At 40.4% G+C, this 19111-nt stretch overlaps 1 protein-coding gene, 1 long non-coding RNA gene and 1 other non-coding gene across 4 annotated transcripts in view; 1 reads left to right on the top strand and 2 right to left on the bottom strand.

Moving 5' to 3' along the window:
• Positions 1 to 3095: 3095 nt before the first annotated feature.
• LOC124990975 (uncharacterized) lies at positions 3096 to 8853 on the bottom strand. Its single transcript, XR_007109852.1, has 3 exons — positions 8695 to 8853; positions 7855 to 7978; positions 3096 to 7780 (listed from the first exon to the last, which is right to left on the bottom strand). It is a non-coding gene; the product is annotated as an uncharacterized LOC124990975 (long non-coding RNA).
• Positions 8854 to 9155: 302 nt separating this feature from the next.
• The window catches only part of Osbpl3 (oxysterol binding protein like 3), a 177513-nt gene continuing 167557 nt past the window's right edge, over positions 9156 to 19111 (top strand). For both annotated transcript variants that reach the window (XM_047561750.1, XM_047561751.1), the window contains exon 1: positions 9156 to 9454. The gene's annotated coding sequence lies outside the window, so the exon portion shown is untranslated. The remainder of the gene's footprint in view (positions 9455 to 19111) is intronic.
• Trnat-ggu (transfer RNA threonine (anticodon GGU)) lies at positions 16907 to 16987 on the bottom strand. Its single transcript has one exon. It is a non-coding gene; the product is annotated as a tRNA-Thr (tRNA).

Here is a 19111-nt window from a genome sequence, read left to right as displayed (position 1 = left end):
TAAACCACCAAGCCACATCCTCAGTGCTTTTTATTTTTATTTTGATACAGGGTCTTGCTAAGTTGCTTAGGGTCTCACTAAATTGCTGAAGTTGGCTTTTTTTGTTGTTGTTGTTCTTTTTAGTTATACATGGCAATAGAATGTATTTTGATATATCCTACATACATGGATATACATAACTTCCCATTTTTGTGGTTGTACATGATAGGAGTTACACTGGTCATGTATATGAACATAGGAATATTATATCTGATTCATTCTACTGTCTTTACCATTCCTACCCCCCCTCCACTGTCCCCTGTCCAATCTGGTGAACCTCCACTCCTCCCTCCCCCATACCCATCTATTATGAGTCAGCATCCATATATTAGAGAGAACATTTGGTGTTTGGTTTCTTAGGCTTGGTTTATTTCACTTAGCATGATAGTCTCCATTTCCATCCATTTACCAGCAAACACCATAATTTTGTTCTTCTTTAAGGTTGAATAGTATTCCATTGTGAATACGTACCATATTTTCTTTATCCATTCATCTGTTGAAGGGGACCTAGGTTGGTTCCATAGTGTAGCTATTGTGAATTGAGCTGCTATAAACATTGATGTGGCTACCTCACTATAATATGCTGATTTTAAGTCTTTTGGGTTATGCCAAGGAGAGGGATAACTGGGTCAAATGGTTCCATTTCAAGTTTTCTGAGGAATCTCCATACTGCTTTCTAGAGTGGTTGCACCAATTTGCAGTCACAGTAGCAATGTATGAGTGTACTTTTTTCCAAACATCCTCGTGAGGTTGGATTTTACCTTCTGATCCTCCTGCCTCAGCCTCCTGAATTGCTGGGATTACGAGGCATGTGCCACCACATCCCACCCATTCATATTTAGAAGAGTTTCTACAAAAGGCTAATACCTACCAAGACAGACTGAACTTCTGGAAGCAACCAAGATAGATCTTGTAAAGTCCAGGTCTTTTTGGTCTGCTTTTTATCCTGATAGGGGATAGCTATCAGAGAGACCCTGGTCTCAATCCTTAAAGTAATAGCTACTTATGGTTCAGGAGCACTCTAGACTTAAACTGTTAGACACAAATGGTCAATCCAGTGCAGAGTGTTCCTGAGCTCAGGCTCCTTCAGCATGTGGACATATTGTGATTTCCTGTTTACTCTTAGTTGAGAAGTGGTTGCTCAGATACCATCCTAATCAAGGAAGAAGTGATTTAAGCTTATGAGATAAACAAGCAGGTTTTCTGACTCTTATTATTTCAGTGTATAATTCTTATACATGTCCCTTAGAAATGTGGCTCTGTAATGTGGAAGAGGATGGGAGAGAGTGATAGGCTCCAACATCACCACAGCTACTTCAACTAGTGCAAAGCTTGAGGAAGCCAATTTTCAGACTTGTAGACATGCTGAATCTTCCAGCAGAGTGAATCTGCCCTAGAAATTTCTCTGAGAAGGAATGTTTGGGAAAATAGATGCTTCATTGTCACATGATTAAAGTAAAGATCTGCTAGTTTTCTTTGGAAAAGAAAGGCTTATTGAAAGGGGAATTACTAAAAAAAATTTATATAAATATTTTCCTTTCCTTGGGAACCTGCCTCGGCTGATAATATTTTGACTTTCAATTCCTATAGGTAGCTACTATGAACTTGTTTATAAAATGAAGCAAAAATTTAGGAAGTCTCAGTTACTTTCCTAAGAAGAAATAACTAAATGGAAAAGGTAGTATTTAAATCTAGTTCTTCATATTCAAAGTTCAGTTACGACCATGATGATACAAGTTTAATTGATACCATTCATATTTTTCAGGGTTTTTCATAGTCTTTATAATGATCATATTAATGAATTCATGACATTCCGTTGATAGCTTAAAACATGAATTAGGAAAACATATGTAATATCAAATCAAAAATAGAATTTGTGTATATTGTCCCTACAATTATAACTGCATGAAAAAATTGCTAGAAGGGCACTTTAATAATTAAAAAAACAACATTTTTCATAGTTAATGTGTTAAGCAGTTTCATTCCCTTTAGTTTCTATTATTTTTGTTTTGTTGTTATTATTTTGTCATAAAGTTGTTTTTGCAAGAAATATTGATGTAAAGCAAACACTGGCACTTTAGTCTTTCAGATCCAGACTTTCTTCCCCATTTCATAGTACCTGCAAGTTGTACTCACTTTTGAGAGGAAAAGAAAGGAATATTTGTATTGGTATGTCTCATATTGAGTATGTTGTTTTCACAGACAAGTTTATTTTCAGTATCAAAAATTCTATTCATTACTATAACAGTCCATAAGAGCCAAGCAAGACAGTTGCAGTTTCTTTTCTAAGTGCTAATTTCATCTGGGTGTGATATTCGCATTGCTGTGGATCAGTAGAGAATTGCGGGTCAGTAAGAAGTGTCAGGGAACAGACCACTTTTTTCATTTTTTTTTTTTTTAATGAAACCACAAGGGGCTGGGGAGATAGCTCACTCGGTAGAGTGCTTGCCTTGCAAGCACAAGGCCCTGGGTTCGATCCCTAGCACCCAAAAAAAAAAAAAAAAGAAACCACAAGATATAAGTCCTAACAACTCTATGGAGAAATGAAGTGTCTAACATAAAAATGAAATCTCACTGCAAGGAAAGGTAAAAATATGTATATCCAGGGAGGATTTCTAGGTTTCATTTTTGGAAAGGTCTACAGGAACTGGGCTGTAGCAGGGTAGAAGCAGTCAAATGAAGCTCAACTCTCAAGTGTCTTTTGAAATGTTTGGCAGAATTGATGTGTAGCTCCTCAGAAATAGGGAAAAAAAGTTAGTTAATTTGTGGCCTTGATGACCATAAAGGAGATAGCATCTGTCTGATGTCAAGTTGTTAAAAGATCATCTCTAGGCCCTGGTCACTGAGCAATCACTGCCCACTGGGCCTGGCATGGGCACCCACCTCCTGAAACTGCCCACCCTAGCTACCACCAAAGTTCATTCTTCAGGATTCGTTTATCTTTTCTTTTTTAAAGAATATTTGCCATCCCCCTTTTATTGATGTATTATAATTACACACAGTAGTGGGATTCATTGTGTCACTTTATTTTTTCAACCAATATTTGTAGGATCACTAACTATGCTATATATTAAAATGGACTTTAGAAGATTAAAAGCATGTATAATATTCCAACTTGTAATGCCTACAATCCAGTTAGGAGACAGAAATTAATCAGAAAATCACAAAAATAAATACAATCACAACTCTGGTAGGTCTACTAAAATTTACCTCCCCCTTTGCCAAAAACCAAAAACAGAAACAAAAAACCTGTTTCAACCCGGGCAATGATCAGCTCAATGGACCTGATCATGAAAGTCAAGGAGGACTTCTCTGAAGGAAGAGATGGCTGAATGAGACTTAAAAGATGAGCCAGCATCAAACGAATGAAGAGAAGGGAACAGAACATTCTGGGAAGGAAAGGGAACAGCATGTGCTAGGACCCTAGGAAGGAATGAAGTTCTAGAGGATGGCAGTGTGGAGAGGAAGGGTCATGTGGCACAAGCTGAAGCTGGTAAGTGCCAGAGCTCGTGAAATCCAGTAGTCTTGCCTTTATCTTAAGAGTGATGAGAAACTGTTGGAAAAGTTTCATAATTGGACTTGGGTTCTTAAAAAAATCACTTGGCTTCAGAGTACAGAACAGCTTATAGGAAGGTAAAGGTTGTTCCTGGTCTGTTACAAATTTCCAGGCAAGAAAATGTGGCTTGGACCAGCATGGTAGTTCTTGTGGATACAGAGATGGGAACTTGGAGGGATTCATGAAGAACTAGGTCTTCTGAGTTAACCTCTAAAAATTATAAAACACCAAAGTAGATGTTATCGTTTGGATGTGACATATCCCCCAAGAGCTCACGTGTGAGACAATGCAAGAAGGTTTGCAGGAGAAATAATTGGGTTATGAGGGTCCTAACCCAATCAGTGAATTAATCACCTCACGAGATTGAGTTGTAACTGAAGGCAGGTGGGGTGTAATTGGAGGAGGTGGGGACGGCACATGGCTTTGGGGTATATATTTGTATCTGGTAAGTGGAGATATCTCTCTCTCTCTCTACTTCCTGATCATTACCCGAGCTGCTTCCCTATGCCACACTCTACTGCCATGATGTCCTGCCTCACCTTGAACCCCAAGGAGCCTGTTGTCTATGGACTGAGACCTTTGAAACCATGAGTCCCCAAATAAATTTTTCCTCTTCTACAATTGTTGTGGTCAGGCCCTTTAGTCACAGCAGGGACAAAGCTGACTAAAATAGTGGATATAAAATATAAAATATTTTTCTACCAGCATATTTGTTGGAGAGTTGGAGGAAAAGAAATGGTGGATGCTGTGGCTTGGCTCACCCATCTTCTAACCCAACTTCCCTGTAATGTGTCTTCACATAGCACAAAACTGGAAAGGTAAAAATTGCATTTCTTAGCCTTCCTTGCAGACAGATTTGCAGATGTGGTTTAGAGTGTACCAATCAGATGCATTCATGCAAAACATGAATTTGGAAATGAGGTAATAAGGGACAGCAAGAAGCTTAAAGGCATACATTTTGCTGGTGTGGCTTGTAACAGAGGGGTATGGACCTGGCAGTTCTACCAAATCTTTCTGATTTGACAGGCAGACTCCTGATAGCAGTAGCAATCTCGGCAACCCAATTGACAGTGGCCTGGCTTACTACATGTGGGCTCTTACTATACTTAGTGTTTATAGCAGATAATAGTATAGAATGTACACGTGCTCTAGAGTTAGTATTTAAAGATAATTAAGTGGCTAGCCTGACTCTTAAGGTAGTTTGGTCCTGAAGGAAATGCTGTTTCATGGTTTAATGTATATGACATGATATTCTTCTGCCACTGCTGTTTATTTTTACAAGTATGCTACTATGTATAACATGCTTCAAAAACTGGTTCTGTCTAATGCTTTGAAGGAAGCTATCCTATTGTTTCTGGAGCAATCTAGAACGTCCCAAAAATTTTAAACATCTGACAAAAATGACTCATTTAGAATTAGAAACTGTGACCTTTAGGTGCACCAATAATATCCACTTACATTAAGCAGGAGCTGTTGTGAACAGGAAACCTAACAATATGACAACTTCCTCAACAAGGACAACTTTACTGTAATAAATACAAATTTTTGATCAAAAGTTAAAAATGTCGGAGACATGGAGGAAGTGACTCTCGGTTCCTAATTCTCAAAATAATTTCTCCCTTCTCTGAACACATTTTTGGTACCTTTCTTAGGACCTTTTCCATTTTTTTTTTAGCTTGTATTGTAGTTATTTATATCCATGTTTGATCTGCCCCAAAGATGAAACTATAAAAGCAATGAGGGCAGGAACACCCGCTGATTCACCTTTTTATCTCTTGCAGTGCCTGCTAAGAATGACTGCTTATACAAAGGTGGTAGTCGATCTAAATTTAATCAAGGAATTGATGAGTTCTTGCACAATTCTTGTCATGAGCTTACTAACACTTTTGAAAGTGTTCCTGTGCAATGAAATGCCGAAATGATTTGATTCATTTTTCTAGATACAGTGCAGGAGGGAGATGAGTGGGAGTGAACAGCATCAGTGGGTGGTGGCATCACTGCCCCAGACAAATGTTTTCTCTGCCTCCCCAGGTAATGGATATGACAAAAAGAGGGTTGCTTAAGAAAGTAAAAACTCTTACTATGCAATCATTGACTGCTTAAGACTGTAGGAGAACAAGCTCCAGGGTTGTATGATTATGGGCATTACGTTGGAACTCTCTGGGCCTTGGTCCCCTGCCCTTCATAAAGGGGTTGATGACAATTGTTCCTTCTTACATGTAATCACTAGTCCAGAAGATTTGAGAGTATTAGAGATCTGAAAATCCTCTACCTCTGGGATAGCAATGCAGCATCCTCTTAAATGCTGACTCTTATCTATCGGAAGTGGCTTCCTGGAGCACTACGTTAAGAAGGATTCAGAGGCCCTATCTGAACTCAGTGAGGCCAGCCTTGACTTAATAATGTTGACTGCCATGAGACAGAGAAAGAGCAGCAGCAAATAAGTCAAAATATGCCATTCCTCATCTAGCTCAATGCCTTCTCCTCTCAGGAAAAAAATGAGACCAGAAGCTCATGTTCTGAACTTACCATGTGCCAGGCACCAAGAAAATTGCTTTTATATAATTGTACTTACTCCTTAGAAAACTAGCATTATCAGAAGCTAGCATTATTATTCCCATTTTACTGCTGAGGTTTAGGGAAGCAAAATTTGCCAGAGGTTCATACTCCAGACACGAATAATCTTAAGCAATTGCTTATACTGCCTCCTAATCTGTGGTTTTTGCTAGGTGCAAGGCCAGTGGTTCTAAGTCAGGGGTGATTTTACTTTCTGGACAACATCTGGTAAAGTATGGAGATGTCTGGGTTGTCATATTTGGGGAGGAGAGGGTTTTCCTTGTGTGTAGTGGGTTGAGGCAGGGAGGTGGCTAAATGCACAGGACAGCAAATTACAACAAAGAATCATCTGGCCTAAAATGTCAACAGTGCTGAACTGAGAACACTGTGCTAGGCTACATGGCAATTATTTTCAGACAGAGGATCAAACTCTTCCTGTAGACCAGTAGGTACAATCACTATCTCCATTGTACAGAGTAGGAAAGGTAATCTAAGAATTAGAAAATAGTGATATCAAGAGAGGAACCCAGGTAGACAGATTCTAGAGGCCTGCAGAGTTTTCTGCCTATACTCTGTTATGATCAGCTTCTTTTACTATCAAAACACACAAACTCAAGCACCTGCTCACCTATTTTGAATTTCAGATGCTAAAAATGCTCATCCAACTGTGAAAAAATCCCACCATGGTGGGAATGTCTCCATAGATCAACAGTATTTGTTCAATAGTTCAAAGAAGAGGGACTCTAAAAACTCTTACTATGCAACCATTGATCTTTAGTCGACATTCAGATCACTGCTTTAAAATAAAACTGAAGAGAAAGCTAATTTTAGGACATTAACAAGCATTTTCAAGAATAATTAGCTCTGCGTGGGTTTCAACTTTAATTTTTTCCTTTTTGATTGTAGGAACTGGAGAGCCTAGAAGCTTATTTAGAAGAAGAAGAAATGAAACTATGAAAAGACACAGTAAGATTCCATTTTTTTTTTCTTGGAGGCAAGACACAACCTGAATATGAATAACTCTTGTATCCTGTCCATTAACTGCCATAAGCACCAATAGGGAAACACACACCCAGAAACACACACACCATTTGAAAGAAACTGAAGAAAAAGCCAAGAACAGACTGCTAGTTTAAACAAGGCCCCATAAATAAATTTCTTTTGGACATAAGGTTTGTCTCCTGCAGAAAAAGAAATGCTGATAATAGAAGGGTGATGGTGGAGGTGGATGTGAAGAGAGGAAAAGAAAATGGCCAAAAGAAATAGCTTGACTGAGGAAGGGGGCGGGAACTGGGACTGAGCGAGCTTCTAAGAAAGTGTTGAGAAGGGGAAGGAAGGTTAGGAAAACACAATGTGAACGGTTCGGGGTGGGCAAGGTGCCTCCTTGAATTCAGGATGAGTGGTTCAGGTGCCAATCAGACATTTCATCCACCCGTGTTCGTCAGATGTTGGGGGAGTGGCTTAGACACTTTGGAGTCATTCAATTTGAAATTTTCTCCAACACAATTCTTCGTGTGTCAATGTGGGCAGCATGACTGTTCTGCAACATCTCGGGATTCACCAGTACTTGACTGCCGCCTGCTAGGGTCAAAGCAGACAGTCCCAGAGATTGTGCGACTGCGAAGCTTCCTGAAAGCAGAGAACCGAGCATGATGAATGAATTGCTGATAGCATAGCTGCAGGAAGAGCCTCAGAAACCTTACTTTGGGGTCAGTTTGAAGCCTGGAAATGCGTCGAGTGCCGCTGGCGGAGATCGGCATGGAAACTGGGCATTCTGGAGACCTATGTCAGGAGGCGAGTCTAGCGAGCCACACGCATTGCTCAGCTCTGTGAAGGAAGTCAGATAGGTCCATGGGAAGGTTAAATATCTTGCACTTGCGATTCCCTGTGCCTAGGATGCTATTCCCAAGACTGGGTGTGGTAGCTCCTTTATCTGCATAAAAGCTACCCCTTCTGTCCAGCTCTCTATGATACATATCACAACTTTTGAAAGCTCTACATGTCCCTCATTTAAGTGCTAATAGTTCACCAGCATTTTCTTGTTAATATATCTATAGTGTCTTTTGTTCATTGTCTGCCTTCCCACTAAAATGTAAACCCCCTGAGGCTGGAAGTCTGGTGTGCCTTTTATCACAGGTTCAGGGTCACAATTGCTCCAGGCACACAGCAGTCGATCAGTAATGCACTTTCCCTGCCAACCCCGTCACCTGCGGTACCTGACTCGTTCGCAGTCTGCGAATTGACCCCAAATTATCAGTTGCTTGCATTTGAGCTGTGATCAAAAGAGGTCGAGAAGCGAATGGACAGTCAATTCGGGTGGATTTTCCGACCAATCAAAAAGCTCCAGCATTTCAAATTTTGACCGTAAAGCACCCCACCCACGCTCCCGACAACGAAACAACCACTCTCCCCTCACTCCTCTCCAGGTACCCAGCTGCGAATCTGCATGATTGCCTCTGTAGGCCGGGTCACAGTCTCCGAGCCCAGTGTCCCACACGAATTCCTTCGACATTGGTGCCTACCGTCCTCCCCTCATCACGTACTTTCTCCATTCTCGGCCCCCTGCCTCAGTCTGACTTTAAGTGATCTTCGCCTGTTTGACAGCGAATGTCCCCCGGAACCTTCTTAAACCACCGCCTCCACGTCGACCTCATTTCTCTCTCCTTGCCCGGAAACACTATCCGACCAACATTCATAAAGCGCCTACGACGCACAGGCACAGAGCTGGGCGGGCGAAAGCCCCTTCCGCGCCCCGCCCCGCCCCGCCCAGATGAAGCTCTCCTTACTCGTCCGGATCCCCAACTCTCTCGACGCGTCACGCAATCCGCCCGCTTCTTCGCAAGGGCATCGCCCCACCTCTTTTCCCGGGGCGACTCCTGATTGGTGGAAGTGGGGGTTATTCTGTCTTTCCCCTACCCTCCCCACGTGGCCCCGCCCCAGGGTAGACCTCAGGCCCCTCCCCTTCGCTCCCGCCCCTCGCTCCGCTGCTCAGACTAATCGCTAGGCAGCGCGCTCGAAGTTCTGGGCAAAGTACTGGGGAACTGGTAGCACGTTCTCATTGCCGGCGAACCGCCCCGGACAAAGGGACAGCACCAGCCTGCCAGTGCGCAGCGGGGCTCCTGGCCTTGCTGTCAGTCTGCGAGTGGCGGTCGGCGCCCGCGTCTCCTAGGCTGATGCGGGAACTGTTAGCTGCGCGTTGCAGGGCGACCTGAGGAGCTGGTTTGCCTCCTTCCTAGTCTGTGAGCAAACCCTGGAGCGGGGCACCGGGGAACAAGGCGGTGTTCCCGGCGGCAGAGAGCTCAGGTAAGCGGTGGGGCGTCTGCTTGAATGGGGCTGGAGGGTGGTGGGGGTCCGGCGGCGGCGGGTACAAGAACTGTTGTGGTTTCTGGGGTCGCTGCCAGTCCCAGAGGACCGGAGTCTGTTTCCTCTCGTCTGGATAAGAGCCAGCGGGTGGGACACACCTGAGACAGGGAGATCGTCCTTGGTGTTGGCTGTAGCCCTCTCCGGGAGGACGGACCCAGGTGCTGTCCTTCTTAGTGTTCTGTCCCTCGAGGGGACAGTTTGGCTGGGATTGACTGCGAGAAGGAACTGAGCGCAGGGGACTGCGTGCGCTTGCTAGAGGATGCCGCGCAGAGAAGCTGTCCCAGGCAGGGGCCAGGCGCAGCGCCGGGGCGGGAGGCACAGGAAACCTGTTTAATTGGACCACTCGCGAGGCTTTACCACATCCGCGAGTTGAGGCGCAGTAGGCAGACCCCGGCGACGCCCCACCGCCTCCCCACCTCGGCCTGCTCAGCTCCCAAGGGAACCTAGGGCACTCGCCCCTTCGGGCTTCCAGGCGTCCCGGGGGAGCTTTTCTAGCCTCGGGAGTCGCTGATGACACTGCCACATATCGTCCAGATACTTAAGCCAGGCGCCCTGCCTTGACTTTCTTAGCTGAAGGGGTTGTGAAGTTGTCACTTTCTATGTGTCCGGGAACTATGCTGACGCATTGGAGGCCCCACAGATGTTGCACTAACCCTTAGGTTTTGATTACTGGGCTAGGGCCATTTAAGAATATTTTAAACTATAGCTGCAAAAGATATATTTCCAGAGGCAGATACAAGCACAGGTCTAGTATCTGATCATCCACAGTCCACCCTCAAGCATCATACAAGTTGAGGTCCCCCTTCTGACCAAAGGAGAATATAGTCAAGGCAGGCCTGGGCTTCAGTGCATCCAAGCTAAATGACCATCTCCTCCACCAACTCATGCCACCCTGTTTGCTATTCCTCATATCTCTCTCTCACCCACCGAAATGATCTTGGCTTGTTTACTGCCTTCCCCTTGGAGAATGTAAATTCCAGGAAAGCAGAGACCTTGTCTGTCTTGTTTTTCACTTAATCCTCAATGTCAAGAACACTGCCTGACACACAGGTTTGCAGTATACATTTATCGAAGGAATAAATGAAAACTTCTCTGTAAATATGAGGAATGGTGATTTCATTTCATAGCCGATGGTGATTTTCTTTTTTCAGTTGGGAAAATTAACAAGTAGTAGTAACTACTATGGAAGAGCAATAGTAGCTAACTTCCATGATGCATGCTAGGAACTTTGTGTAGATTATCTCATTAAACATTACAGTAGTCTTAGTAGCTAGGTATTTTTTAATGGTGCATTATAATTATACATAATAGTGGGGTCTCCTGCTGTATTCATATATGCATTTAAAATGTTTTGATCAATCTCATTCACCAGTACCTTCCCTTTTCCTCCCCTCTTCCCTCTCCAGATCTACTTGCTCTACATTACTGAACTCTCTTCCATTATTATTACTATTATTAATTTAATTGGTGCTTATGATTATATATACAAGCAGGATTCATTATGGTATATTTTCAACCAGATGGAAAATTAAGGCTTCAGCAAGTCAACCAATTTTCTCAAAATTATCCAGGCCGAACCAGGATTCTAGCCTATTTTCTCTTTGCTGGGCCACTACCAATAAAACTAAAATATGGTTTCCACCATTACATCCAATAGGCATTTAGCTTTATTTGTAACAAAAGCTGTTGTCAGCCAAAAGATTTGTTCTTTCATCATTGAGATATATTTTCAATAATAGTTATGTTATAGGCCAAATACTACCAGGCTGCCATAGGCTATACTATCACATTTAATCATCATCTTCATAGGCAGTGTTGTGATGTTATCTCTGTTTTTTAGGTGAAGAAACTGAAGCTAGGTGCAGGGATTTGCCCAAGGTCAATACTAAATTGTTGAACTAGATTTTATTAGTTTTTCTGACTCTTAACTCTTTCCACTACAATGTAATGTCTCTTGTCCTGCTTAATTGGATGTTAACTCATAATCAAAGAGCCCAATGATAAATTGTATTAAAACTGTCTGAAGTTGGGCTGTAAACTTTCTGGTGCCAGTATCAAATGCGTAGGCGTACTGTTTTCTGAGTTGTTGAGATTCTTACTGCCATTGATTTTTGTGGTTGAGTGTATGGTTTGTGGGCCCAGTAGATTGGAGGCTTTTAATAGGGAGGAAAGGAAATCCTCCTTTCACCTAATCTAAAGAGAAATCAGATTGATTTTACCCACTGTGGTAAATGAATGCTGAACAGTGGTGCTTTTTACCCTTTAAAGGAAGTATTGGAAAGCCAGCTAGTCTCTCATTTCCCATATGGAGAACAGTTAGGGACCATTAATTCCAAAAGTTTCTGCGGCAGGCTTTTAGTAAAATAGCGACGTTTTAGTGTTTTCCACCCTTATGTTGAAACTGAGGGTATGGAGAAGTTGGGAAAGAGTGTCTTAGTTACCGCCCAAAAGGCTAATGGCAAAAAAGGGCATGGGGAAGGAAGTAAAGATCCTTTTTTCTTTTACTTCATTCTAGCTTTGGGGGGTAGTACAATGTTTTTCCCTGTACCAGGGTCTGGGTAATCTATTTTTATTTACAATGTGCTTCTCAGCAGTACTATGGTTTCAGATTTGTCATTTCCCTTTCGGGGAGTGCTCCAGGGAGGGCTGGCATCAAATGCCCATGGAAGTGAGATGGGGGATGGTGTGAGACACTAGGGAAGATGGAAGCTGTTAAAAGCCTTAATTGTAAGTTGTTTTGGGTTCCCTGCAAATTTCTTTCCTATCTAAACCTACTTATTCATCAGCTTTTCTGGAAACTTCTTTCTTAACTTTCAAATTACTAGTATTGAGATCACATTGAGGCTCACCCCAACTCTTTTCTCAACATCTTGCACATGGGTCCTTTCCTACCACACCTGCAACATCTTAGTTTCGTCTCTTATGAACTTCCCTCTGCCCTAACATTGCCTACAGGTGGATTTTTCCTATCTCTCTCTCTCTTTCATGGCTTGCATGGTCAGGTAAATTCCTTGAGTACTGTCGTGTTGTTAAAAAATTCTTAGGTGGCTTAGATAGTTCATAATAACAGCAGCAAGAGATGCTGAACTTTCACATGCCATATGCTATCCTAAGTGTGTACATGCATTATTGCATTCAATCTTGAGATCGACATCAAAACAGGTACTACTATACCTTTAGTCTCCAGATGAAGCTAGGAAAAGTTAAGCTTATGTCCACTTGGCAACCAATAAGTGTTGGAGCTAAGACTCAAACCCCTAGATCTTTTCTCTAGCTATTTAAGTAGAGATTCCTTGGCCTAAAGGCAGAATCTGGCAACCTGGGCTCAGCACCAACCTTCTTCCATCATTCCTCCAACCCTATGCACTGATAGTCTGAAATTCATTCATTCCCCAAACACTTTGCTTTTGTCCAAGCACTCCTGTTGCCTGGAAAGCTCACTTGTGTGTTCCCCCCTCCTCTCTTTCTCTCTCTCCCTGTGAAAACCTAACTCTTTCAAAGCCAAACTCATAAACTATTTCTGCCAGCATAATCTCTTTGAACCCAAACTCTCAGACATTTTTAAAAACAAGAATCAGAGACCCTTATCTCTCACCCTGAACAAAAATCAACTCAAAATGGATCAAAGACCTAGGAATTAGATCAGAAACTATGCAACTCCTAGGAGAAAACGTAGGGTCAGCATTCTAGCATATAGACACAGGCAATGTCTTTCTCAGTAGAACCCCTAAAGCTCAGGAAATGATGCCAAGAGTTAATAAATGGGACAGCATCAAATTAAAAAGCTTCTACACAGCTAAGTAAATAAGAATGTGAAAAGAGAACTTACAGAATGGGAGAAAATCTTTGCTAGCTACTCTTCTGACAGAAGATTAATATCCAGAATATATAAAGGACTCAAAAAACTTAACACCAAAAAAAAGACCCAAATTAATAAATGGGCAAATGAATTAAACAGACATTTCTCAAAAGAAGAAATACAAATGGCCAACAAATATATGAAAAAATGTTCAACATCACTAGCAGTTAGGAAAATGTAAATCAAAACTACACTGTGATTTCATTTCATACCAGCCAGAATCACTGTCATCAAGAATATAAACAATAATAAGTGCTAGAGAGGATGTGGCATAAAAGGAACACTTTACACTGTTGGTGAGATTGTAAATTAGTACAACCAATATGGAAATCAGTACGGAGCTTCCTCTAAAGACTAGGCATGGAACCAGTCTGATCATATGACCAGCTATACCACTTCTCTGTATTTATCCTAAAGAATTAGTTATCATACTATAGTGATACATGCATATTCCTGTTTATGGCAGCACAATTCACAATAACCAAACTATGGAACTGGTTTAGATGTCCATCAACACATGAAAGGATAAAGAAAATGTGTATATATACACATTAGAGTTTTATTCAGCCAGAAAGAAGAATGAAATTATATCATTTGCAGGAAAATGGATAGAACTTGAGAACATAATGTTACGTGAAATAAGGCAAACTCAGAAGGTCAAAGGTCAACATGTTTTCTCTCATATGTGGCAGCTAGAGAGGAAAAGAGAAAAGGTGGGGAGGAGTGTCATGAAAGTCAAAGGGAGATGAGTAGAGGAAAGGGACCAAGAGGTAGGAGGAGGGGAGAGAGGGAGGGGCAAAGTCCTGGGGAGTGATATTGGCCAAATTATATTGTTGTATGCATGTAAGAATAAGTAACAACTGATCCCACCTTTATGTACAACTATAATGCACCCGCCAAAAAAATGTAGAAGAAAGAAAAAAAAAATGAGTCAGTCCTCAGTTCCGTTTCTGATCACTGAATGTGTTACTGGTTTGTTGCCTTCCTTCAGCACTTTGTACCTTTTCGATCTCCCCATTCCTCCCCTCCTGTTGTCTTTCTACTAGTTTTTTATTCAAATGAACCCATCCACTTAGATTTTGAATGTCCCAAAGGCAGAGGGAATGTGTATCACTCATGTTTCTGTACCTCCCTTCACTAGGCCTTGTGTTCTACTCATAGTAGGTGCTCAGTTTAAAAAGAATATGAAACAATTATGTTTGCTTTCATTCTGTTAGAAAAAAGCTGTTAGAATATTCCATTTTGGGAGCTGGGGTTGTAGTTCAGTGGTAGAGCGCTTGCCTGTCACGTGTAAGGCACTAGGTTCCATCCTCAGCACCATAGAAAGTAAATAAACATAAAAAACAAAGTTGTAGTTGTGTACATCTACAACTAACAAAAAATTTAAAAAAGTATTCCATTTTGTTTTCTGTTTGTTAATCTACAGTACTTTTAAAGTCTTCATCAGTTTATGATGAAGTCATAGAATCCCTCTTTAAATCATGGAAAGCTCCTATTCTGGATGCCTTTACCTTTGGACTACGGATATATGGTGAGGGAATCACAAATTCTTATATGTAACAAACACTGGAGAATAAATATCTTGCATAGGATATGCAGTATTTTTTTTTCAAATCTATGGTAATGCTGTTATTTTAAATGTATTAAAACTGTTGTGAAATTCAAACTAAATTTTTGTAACTTTTATTGATCAATAAATATTTTGCATTTTTAACCAAACACACAAGATCTTGAGATCGCTCTGAATCAACTCCAGCTTCCCTGTTCAGCCTCATAATCACCACTAATCATTTACTCTGTTTGTTCCAGTCTTATTGAATGAAATGCAGCAATACGTCCCTATCCCAAGGGCCATGCTGGATGGGCTTTGGCTTCTTAGTTTTTGCATAATCTTTTGTCTTTTTCATAATCTTTTCCTCTTCATCCATATCCCCTGGTTCATTTCCTCTCTTGTATCACATTTTAGCATGGAATGCAACAATGCCTTCCTTTGCCTCCTGCTGACTTGGAGTTGGAGAATGGTCACTGTGTTCTATGCGTACCCATTTAGTATGTAGCATTTATTGTACTGTTGTGTAACCAACTGCTAGTCATTTGTCTGAATCTTGCCCTAAACCACTGTTCTTCTTTGACTGGTGTTAGGATTCATAGGGATCTTTTAAAATGTGTTCTCTGCCTAGGTCCTACTTCCAAAGTTTCTGGACTTGGGGTGAGGAGGGTTGGTGACTGGAATTTTTTTTAAAGGAGTTATTTTGTATTATAGCTGGAGGTACTCCATTATGTGAATGTAACATACTATATTCTGTTACTTCTTTTTAAAAAAAAATAGCTGTGTTGAGATGTAATCTACATGTCATATAGTTCACCCATTTAAAATATACAATGCAGTGGTTTTTAGTACAAATTCAGAGGGTTGTATAGCCATCACCATAATTAACTTTAAAACATTTCATCACCCCATTTTGTATCTGTGTACATTTGCCTATTCTATAAAGGAAGTTGTATGATATGTGTTTTTTGTATCTGGCTACTTTATATATATATATATAAAATCATGTTGTATTTATCCATTTGCCAGTTAGTAGAAATGATATATTTTTTTTAAAGCTTCCCTGAGTACATGAGCTTTCTCATGCACAGTCAAAACTAAACTGGAAATTCCTTTGAGTCTTGTATTGTGTGGGGTTAGAATCCTGCCTGGCATGGTATAATAAACACCTGAATCAATAAAGTATTTTACTAAAAGTAGAACTGTTACTATGTTGGGATTATAAAAAAAAATCTATTTTCTATTTTTCCTTGTGGTGCTGAGGTTCCAGCCCAGGGCCTCAGACATGCTAAGCAGGCACTGGACAACTGAGCTACATCCTCAGCTCTAAATTTTATTATTAAAAGGAATTCCCCAAAGTGGATTGCTTAGATCCCAATTTGAACAAACCAACTGTTTCAAAACAAACCAAAAAGAAAAAAAAAAAATCAAGGAAATATGAATTGAATGGAATGTTAAAATTTTTAGTATTTGCTTCAAAATAATCCAGGGTTAGGGAGGAATGATGTGAGGAAACAAGACTGTCCATGAGTTGATGATTGCTGAAGGTGGGCCATGCGTTTTGGAAATGTAATGCCCTTCTTTATACTTCTGCTGTCCATTGGCAGCCATTGACCATGTGTGGTCTTCAAGCACTTAAAACGTGGCTAATGCTTATTAAGAAGTGTTATAAGTGTCATATACACACTGAATTTCAAAAGATTGGGTATGAAAAAGAATGTAAAAATGTCTATATTTTTAATTAATAAAATGTCAAAATGATATTTTGGATACAATTATATGTAATATGTAATCAAATAATATGTAATCAAAACTTATATATCTCACCTATTTCCTTCTACTCTTTTTACTTGGCTACTTTAAAATTATATAGCTTGTAATACATTTCTATCAAATAGTGCTGCTCTGTATTTTGTATGTGCTTGAAAACTTTCATAATGAAATGTTATAAAAATCAAGGCATAATTTTTTTTTTTTTTTTTTTTTTGGGTGCTGGGGATCGAACCCAGGGCCTTGTGCTTACCAGGCAAGCACTCTACCGACTGAGCTATCTCCCCAGCCCCAAGGCATAATTTTTTAAAAGTCTAGGATAGTTTTTCCATAAAGAATTCCTCTTATATGAAAAGACTGGGAAATATTGATTTGTTTAAAGATGCTTCTTTGAAGAAGCTAAGAGTAGGCAGGCTAAGACTTTCCATGCACATTCCTGGGCTTATTTTATCTTGAAAATTTTAAAATTGTTTTATAATAAATGGCATAGTAGCATAAGGGAATAGAAGAATTACTTCATTGGTTATTTAATTCTTTTGCATTGAAGTCGATGAAGTTGATGAAATATTTCCTTCATCTTGGAAAAATATAGAAAGTTGAGTGGTAATTTCATTGTTTGTAGTCATATTGTTGATGCCCCTGTAATTGAATTTCCCCTAGATTAGCTTTATAATTGCCTCTACCTAAATCTGTTGTTCGTTTGGGGGCTAGAATATGATTATTTCTAAACTGCCCCAGACCCTCTGAGTATGAGTTGGAATATGGTTCTTGAATAATGGTGTGCAGATTTAAAGCTGAAAAGCAAATTGTGTTCATATAAAATTTCTTTAGATGAAAATTGTGTTGCTATGTAGATGTCTGCATTTACTCACAAAATAATAGCTGTGCAGTAAACCCAATTCTCCGAGGGCCTGTGGGCTAGCTGAGCAGAGTTCTGAGGATATTCACATCTGATTCTGGCACCATGAGAGTGGACCTGAATCAAACATTAGCTTGAATGCAAAGCAGAGCAGAATCCAGTTGCAACACACAGCTCCATGAGGGATCAGAAGAGGGTCACAGACTGTCAATATAAATAGTTTGCTATTTTTTTACATTTTACAGTTGAAGTTCTAACATCTTTTTTTTTTTAAGTGTCATTTGGGTCACTTTTCTCAATATTAAATTTCTCCATTTATGTATTAAAATGTACTAGCATTGATTCCCATCCTTGTTTCTTGTCTTGGTATCAAATATTGTAATATTCTCAAGAAATTTAAAATTTCAGTTTAAGTATACCAACACAATATTCCTCCCCAAGTCTTTGGTAGTGGACAGTCATCTGAAACGCTTAGAGCCAAAAGCCAAATAATATATATATATGATTTGAATCTCACAAATATCATTAAACTTGAAGTAAATAGCTCCCTCAGATTAAAACATATACTAAGATTTTAGTCCATGAATTCCGTAGGTATTTGTCTAGCACATGCAAAGTGCCAGGCTCCAGGCTGGGAGCAGGGGATTCGGTGATGAATTAGACAGAGGCAGAGATTCCCTTCAAGGACTTCACCATCTAGAAGGGGATATAGATGTTAAACAGAGAATTCATTAATTACAGTGACGATATGTGACTCAAAGGAAATGAGCCTGGATTTTAATTGGGACCCAAGGGAGAAAAGTTCCATTTTTCTGTGGGTTATGATTATTCAGGCTGCAAGGATCTGAATAAAGAGCAGAAAAAGAGAATGTGGCTAGGGAATCCTCTGGGGAGGATGAGAGGAGCAGAGCCCTGACCTTTTGTGTGTCTCTGGAGATCGAAGGAGGCTCTGTGGAACTGGGGAGGAGGAGGTTTTAACTCCTCTTCTAGGAGTTTGAATTGCTCCCTGTGATGCTATACACAGGTTTGTTTTTTTGCTTATGGGAATCGAATCTGAAGTTGTGTTTGTACCACCTTTGTAGCTGAATCTGAATGAGATCTAATGTCCTGTTCTCTAGCATAGACCTAAAAGTAGGTTGAAATAACTCGCTGGCTCTGATTCTAGCATAGCTCAGTTATTTAGCATCTGAGATGAGTTAGGGGGTATTTGAAAGCCTGAAAGAATATAGGGGAAGCTCACTTGAGTTTTTCTCAGGTTCGCAGCTGCTTCCAGCTAATTTCTGATGAATATAGAAGCCACAGGTTTGTTTCCTTGGAGCTTGTTGGAATCATTAGGAAATGGGAATCTTCTACCTCTATAAGTGGTGATGATAATTATACAGAACAACAATAATAACAGTGAAAGCCAGTGACTGTTGAGAACCTACCATGTGTCAGGCTCACTGCTTTACAAACACTGCCTCATTATATCTTCTTATAATTTATAGTGGTGGTTATCATTCCAGTTTAACAATGGAGAACAGAAGTTAGGGAGCAGTTGCTCTTTGGCTTTCCAACATC

The sequence above is a fragment of the Sciurus carolinensis genome, chromosome 8, assembly GCF_902686445.1.
Source record: "Sciurus carolinensis chromosome 8, mSciCar1.2, whole genome shotgun sequence".
In the NCBI taxonomy this organism is placed as follows: Eukaryota; Metazoa; Chordata; class Mammalia; order Rodentia; family Sciuridae; genus Sciurus; species Sciurus carolinensis.
This window is presented reverse-complemented; position numbering and strand designations above follow the sequence as displayed.